Below are 7,227 nucleotides of genomic sequence, written 5' to 3' on the forward strand. Positions count from 1 at the left end.
GCAGCCGTTCGACTTCATCCGTGTGAAGAAAATTTACATCCGTGTAGCCGTTCGACTTCATCCGTGCGAAAAAAAATTACATCCGTGTAGCCGTTTAACTTCATCCGTGTAACAAAAATTTACATCCGTGTAGCCGTTCGACTTCATTACAAATATAATTATCAAAGACGGCCTTAAAGGGACTGGTCAATAAGTGTGTGTGTGGGGGGGGGGGGGGGGGGGGGGGGGGGAGTAAAAACGGGGTGGGTCATGTTGTTTTGGTCTTTAACATAGGGGGTGAGTCATTTTAGTGACTTAAAACTGCTATAGTTACAAGAAAATCCCCAGTTGTATTCAACAGTATTAATTGATAAATTTCTTGACGTGAGCAGCTTTAGATGTATTTCTAGCGATTTCAGAAGGCCCAAATATAAAAATTTCGCGGTGGAGCATGCCCCCTCCCTAGATGGTTTGTGATCATAGCATCGCTTTTGGTGGGCTCTCTCAAGCTGCCGCTTTTCCAATTGCTCCGACCCACCCCCCCAGTACTTTAATATTGACCAGTCCCTAAAGGATTAAATCAATGAATAGCTACATCTTTTTAGGGAAATATTTAAACTACTTAGCGAATGATCAACAAAGCAACATTTGCCAAAAGTATGTTATAAAGCAACAATACATGCAATCCGGTCTAAACAAACTATTTGTCTAAAAAAAACGTTTGTCTAAAAAAAATTGGAGCAAAGGGTTACACCCGCAAAAAAAAATTCCTGCACAAGCAATGGGCGTAAAAAATTCGTGCAAGCCCAACATCCCCCCCCCCCCCATCACTTTTCTAATGGTCCGTCCCTAAGCAATCATGACTTGCTCAGGTTAGGGCTCTCCATAAGTTGCTCGAGATTTCCCAAAAAGTTGCCCGTAATTTCTCAAAAAGTTGCTCAAAAGTTGCTCCAAAAGTCCCAAAAAGTTGCTTTTGATAATAAAACTTGCTCGAAGGTTGCTTCAAAAAATCCAAAACGCTGCTTCTAATCAAGAAAATTTCTCTAAATATATGCATATTTCCCTTTGAGGGTAAGATTTCAAAGCAGTTTTATGCAATTTTACAGCAAAAGAAGTATCTAAATAACATATTAAGGGGAAAATTTGTTAAATAACAAGGAGTTTTTTAACTGAGAGAAATCGTGAAGATATCGATGACGTCATGTTTGATGACAAGTTCTGTAATGTTTTAATGCAGAATGATCCGAAAGTTGAAACGTCGTCAGATGTTCCTGAAAAATCTACGGCAAACATCATAAATCTTCGGAAACGTTCGTATTGCCTTTGAACAACACTCGGATAATCTTCAGAAATCTTCGGTCTGGAAATTGTTCAAAATGCAACAAGTTGCTCGAGAGGGAAAAAAAGTTGCTCGAAACATGAAAAAATGCCAAAAAGTTGCCTAGAAACTTGTGGAAAGCTCTAGCTCAGGCTACCGAGTGTCTATGACTAGCAAGTATAACAACAAATTACAGACACTGGTCGTACCTTACTGGCTCTAATATATTTGAATAATTTTTAGGGAGTGTCTCGTAGCTAAAAAAATGCTTTTTATGAAGTTTCTAACTATCGCATTATAGAAACCAGACCTAATACCTAGGTCTTCAAGCTGGCTAGGTATTCCCTCATCGAAACCAGCCATTTCATAGTCAGACGATTCTTTACAACAAAAAGGACAATCTTCACAAAATAAGTTCCAATCATAGGACTGGCAAAGAAGCATGTCAGGCTCTTCTGCTTTTGTAGGCAATCCTTCCCTTGCCTATATTTTTTTTTCAGGATGCCCGTAGTAATTTATACGCCTGGGTGGAGAGAGGCACTGAGAGAAAAACGAGTCTTGCCTGAGAACACAACACAATGACCCGACCATACCACTGCCCCGGCGTGAACGTTTACTATCGATATGAAACTATTATATCATACCCTTTTGAAGCATGTTTACAGAATATGGACGTAGAAGAAATTTGTATTTGAATGGTTTTTGGATCATTATAGAGATAAAATTCTTTACTGTCTGGCCGAAACATAGCCTGCGTTGCAGACGAACAAAACCCCGGTTATTTCCAGGGTTTTGTTCGTCTGCAACGCAGGCTAGCCGAAACATGACACACTGGATTCGCTGAATTCGAAAGATTTTTTTCCAAAGGACAGGACCTGAAGTATTCAGTTATACCTATCAGCTTTCTAAACCGCGAACAAGTTCTGCTGCTTAGTATCCAAGTAAAGGTCATAAAACACAGATATATACTGGATCTTACCTGCTTGGCGATGAGATCGTGGTCTTGCAGAACGTGAGGTTGCAGACACAACGAGCAGTGCCATAATAACAAACCAAATTCCCTTCCTGATGAAACGATGAAATAACAAAGAAGATGATCGACAAGAAACTAGGGAAAGATAAAAACACAAAAATGAAATATAAGTTAGCGACGGGTTATTGTTTGGAGCTCCTCGCATGGCAATATCTATTTCACGATTCAACAAATAGTGTCCAAGTGTCATTCAAGGATCCACCCTCTAGAAAACTTCCTGCAACGTATAAAATAGAATGTATATATGCCTGAATTTATCAAAACCGGGTCAAAGAAAAGTGACGTCTGTCCGGAGTTTTCGTTATATTAAGGCGTAGCGAAATTATTTTGCTCTGAGAAGAAGGCCCTTCGCTTACTCTACAAGATGACATAATTTTAATTGGCTGTGACGTCATATGACGTCACGTGACGTCATAAGAGCCGCCATCTTGGATCCGTCATCTTGGATTTCAACATTTTCTTAGAAAGTCACAAAATAACGGAAATTGATGCAAAATCAAGCTAGAATGCTTATGGAATGTAAAAATAAACAAATCTTGCACTTCTGTTTTAAAAAAATGGAAAAAATCAAGAAAAATGTTAAAAATGACGATTTTTGGCAAGACTTGCTTGTATTTATAACGTTGCCATGGCAACGTCATAAACCATGGACACATGGTTGACATATCAACATTTTCGCAAAGGATGTATGAACAGCTACCGAAAGTTTCAGCATTGTAGGGTAAATGCTTTTATCAAAATTTGGAAACCCCCCCCCCCCCCCCCCCTTGTACGTCCGAGGGTTAAAACGCAACACGAAAGGGAAAAAAATACAGCGCCGAAAGGTAGAGAAAAGAGAGGGGAAGAGAAAAAAAGACTGACATTCCCTTTAGTATTTATATCGTCGAGTTTGGAGATAGTTTCTGGCGAGAAAAAAAAACGAGTTTACAGCGATTAGCACTTAAAACGGTGAAAATTTCCTTGACCTGGTTTTGATAAATCCAGACATATATATATATATATTTAAATAACAATTGCGCATCGTTTTTCGCATTTCGTCAGGCTTCGATTCAAGTATTTATAGTTGCGTCGGCCCTGATACGAGAGTCCTCGAGAGCTGTCAAAAACCACGAAATCTGGACCACGCAGTGTGCAGGCGAAAATTATCCTTGACTTCCTTAAAAATTTGAACATGTGGAATTTCATAAGAGTAGCTGAGAGTTGTTAAATAACTTAGTAAATCCAAAATAACTTAATAAATCTTCAGAATACCGGTAATGTATCGCACTTTGAACAATGAAAATCAAAACCTTATCTTTGAAGTATTTGTCTTGTTTCTTTTTTTATAGCAAATTTCTGTCATTTTACCGCGGTCGACACCGAGTCTCGTGTTTACGCTTTCTCTACAGAATGTGTCTGCAATAGTTAGTCCATTGCCTTTTCTCAACGTACGTAACTGCAGACATTTTTTCTATTCAACTTGAAAGAAACGAATTTGAAAAATAAATTTTCCTCTGACAAACATACAGCGTACTGGGGTAAGTGATTCTATCTTGAGGACGGTCATTTATATCAAGTGATTGTGGGAGAAATGCTGAAATCTTGTCTTTATTTATTGATAACATCTCAATTGTTATTGCTACCTAGGGGGCTCGGGTAGCAGCCACTGCTTTTATGAATGGCTCCCGGAGCGGGGCGCACTGTCTTACCTTTTGAGAGAGCAATAAAACAAGCTAAGTAACAGGAACAATGCCCCAGGCCCTAGCCCCCAAAATTAACAATTTAACAATAGCAACTGCTACCGGCTAGAGAACCAGTAGAATTTTAAAAGCTTCTAAGAACTGCTACATTACCTTTCATTCCTTGTATTTTGTGGCAATACCGCCAAAAAAAATTTATCTTGTATTTATATCCTCTTTACTGATAATCGATCTTCACTGATCACTATTAAGCGGCTACACCCTTTAAAACGGCCAGTTGTCAAATTCACGCAAGTATTGTCAGTATAACACTGTAAATAAAACCCTTATTTAGCGACCATCGCTATAAAGTGACCGCGGCCACCTTTCGGCCGTCACTATGAGTATTCGTCCATTGTTTTTCCCTTTTTTAAGCCAACACGAAGAACTAATACACGCAGTTTGGTCTTGTTAAAACAATTTTATGACAGAGATAAAAATCGGAAGTAGGATATGCATGTAACGTACTGAAAGGGATGCAACAGAGACTGGTAGGTGGGGTGCTTCTTTGACGCTTGCCTAGTTGAAGTTCCTGAGGGCTACATAAGTGTTAAGATTTGTCAATCCGAGACTTGGCGATACGGCGAGACCCTTGTTTTAAGATTCGAGACAGAGACTTCACGAGACTCGTGTCAAATAACCTTAGCTAACTCAAAACGCTTCAGTCATATTTTCAAGACCGAGAAACGTCTTCATTTTGCATTTTCGTCACTTTTTATGTTCAAGATAATCCACTTTCTATTTTTCCAAGACTTGCTTGATGTGTCTTTCATAATAGATTGGCTTAGTTTGATTATAATATAAGCAAAGAGCTTTTTTATTCAGTAAGTGAGTTCAGCCTCTAGTGAGACGTTTCCTCGTTGCCTAATAACAAACGCTTGCTAAACTAAGGTTTTCAAAATTCGATATTCCGAGACCCTTATAATTCCAATCAATTCGAGATTTCGAGACTTCGTTTTCAAAATTGGAAAATTTTCGACTTGGCCAAGGATTGCTGAATTTCAATTCAAGCTAATTTAGGTTGCCATCGAATACCTCTTACATAGGTGTTTTTTTTTTCGTCTGTTGAGTGTCACTTGTATGTAATTAATCATAACCATTACAATTTCCTTGAATGTGATTGGTGAAAAAACTGCTTTATTTTTCAATAATTATTCTGTAGAGTTGTAATCGGACAGTGTAATCGGACAGTTGGCTGTAATCGGACACCTGTAATCGGACAGTTACAACAGCCAATCATAATAAGCAAAGTAAATTAAATACACCAATCACAGGACTGATGACAGTATCCATAGCAACTACAACTTACCCTCTAAAACTGGGGATTTCCAAAATGGAGGAATTTCTTACTTTAGACAATGTCTCCACTGGAGATATTTTCCCCAATGTCAGTTTTGAGTTATTTCCACAGTCATTTTGGGAAAGTGAAGCTAGTTTGTTTGGAGAATTGTCAACAACATTACAAGAAACACAGTCCGTAGTGACCGCCGCACCGTCTATGTCCGCAGAAATGCAACGAACGGAAGAATTGCAACAGCAAAAGTCCACTCCAGCTGAAAACATTTCAGAGACGTTAAACTTGGTTCCACAAATTGAAGAAGAAGACCAGTCCCGTTTTCCTGTAGTGTCAAACGAAGAAATAACAGAGATAAACGAGTCGGCTGCAAGCAAGAACACGAAGCGAACAACCCAAACATGGCTGACAGTGTGGCAAAAATGGTGTCTCGCTCGTAACGTCGATAATAAAATGGAGAGCTTCAGTCCACAAGATTTGGATGTAATTCTGACAAAATTCTACGCAGAAGTCAGAAAAAAGGACGGGTCAGAATACGAGCCTGATTCGCTTCGCGTAATGCAAGCATCACTCGACCGGTATCTTCGTCAAAAAGATTACTCCGCATCCATCATCAGCGGGCGAGAGTTCAAAAAGTCTCAAGAGACTCTAAATTCGAAAGCAAAGTCCCTCCGCCACCAAGGCAAAGGGAAACGGCCCAACAGGGCTCAACCCTACAGTCGAGATGAAGAAGAAATCTTTTGAAGGGAAGGTCAACTTGGAAGCCACAGTGGTCTTGCCCTGACAAACGTAAATTTCAAGAATCTCGCAGAGCACTTGGGTTTTAGAGGTCGCCAGGACCACTATAACGCCTACGTTGAAGATTTCTCCATCGTGGAAATGGCAGATGGTGACAAATGTGTCCAGTTTGAAGAAAATCCAACCAAAACGAGACAAGGCGGATTGAGAAACAAAACCCGAAGCTCTCCGCAGCAAATGTGGTCAACCGACGGCGGTGATAGAGATCCAGTGCGACTTTTTGAAGAATGGCTTGAACGTCGACCCCAACAACTTAAGAATTCCGGTCCACTGTACCTCGCGATCATCCCTAGGCCAAATTCAAATGTTTGGTACGCAAAGTCAAGAATGGGGGAGCATCGAATCAGCCAAATTATGAAGTCCGTGGCTAGCTGTTTGCCAGAGGGTTGTACGAAGAAAATTACAAACCATTCCACAAGAAAGACGGTCGTAGCGAAATTAAAGGAAGCAGGTCAACCACGTCACAAAATCATCCAAGTCACCGGGCATGCCAGAGAGTCATCTTTAGATGATTACGACCAAACCAGCGAAAGCGAACGAAGGCAGTTATCACACATTACAAGCGGGTATACAGCACCGTCGTCGACTTCGTCAGCTCCTGTCCAAGCGTCAACATCAGCAGTTCGTTCTTTCAATCGTCCAGAGCCGTGCCAAGAAGCATTGAACGCGAAAGAAAACATCCCCGCTAATCCTTTCACGGCATCATCGTATTCCGTCACAATGGCCACAAACCATCTTCAACAGGCGCCGTTTCAAGTCTTCAACCAGTGTGTGTTCAACACAAACAACGTGTCTTCTTCAGATCGTTCCTTGCAAAGCCAAAAACGTCGGAAGAGGCATGTAATCATCGACTCTGACTCGGACTAACCAACTGATTACGTTTAAAGTTTCTTGAGAGAGTTGTTGTATAAATTTTAGCTCCTTGAGACAGCTGTACTTTGAAAAAATACTGTACTTTTGTAATCTGTGAACTTCACATGGCGCCGTTTTACCAAGATTTTTCGTTCCTTGGTGGTTGCGCTTGGTTGATTTTTGATTGAATGACATTTGACGGAATGCATGACGTAAATTTCAAATTCTCTTTTTG

At 40.2% G+C, this 7,227-nt stretch overlaps 1 pseudogene; it reads left to right on the forward strand.

Annotated features, from left to right (window-relative positions):
* The first annotated feature begins 5,332 nt into the window (after nt 1–5,332).
* On the forward strand, nt 5,333–7,007 carry LOC144664155 (uncharacterized protein KIAA1958-like; annotated as a pseudogene).
* Nucleotides 7,008–7,227: the final 220 nt, after the last annotated feature.

Source organism: Oculina patagonica, chromosome 8 (genome assembly GCF_052425735.1).
Source record: "Oculina patagonica isolate OP01 chromosome 8, crgOcupat, whole genome shotgun sequence".
NCBI classification, from domain to species: domain Eukaryota; kingdom Metazoa; phylum Cnidaria; class Anthozoa; order Scleractinia; family Oculinidae; genus Oculina; species Oculina patagonica.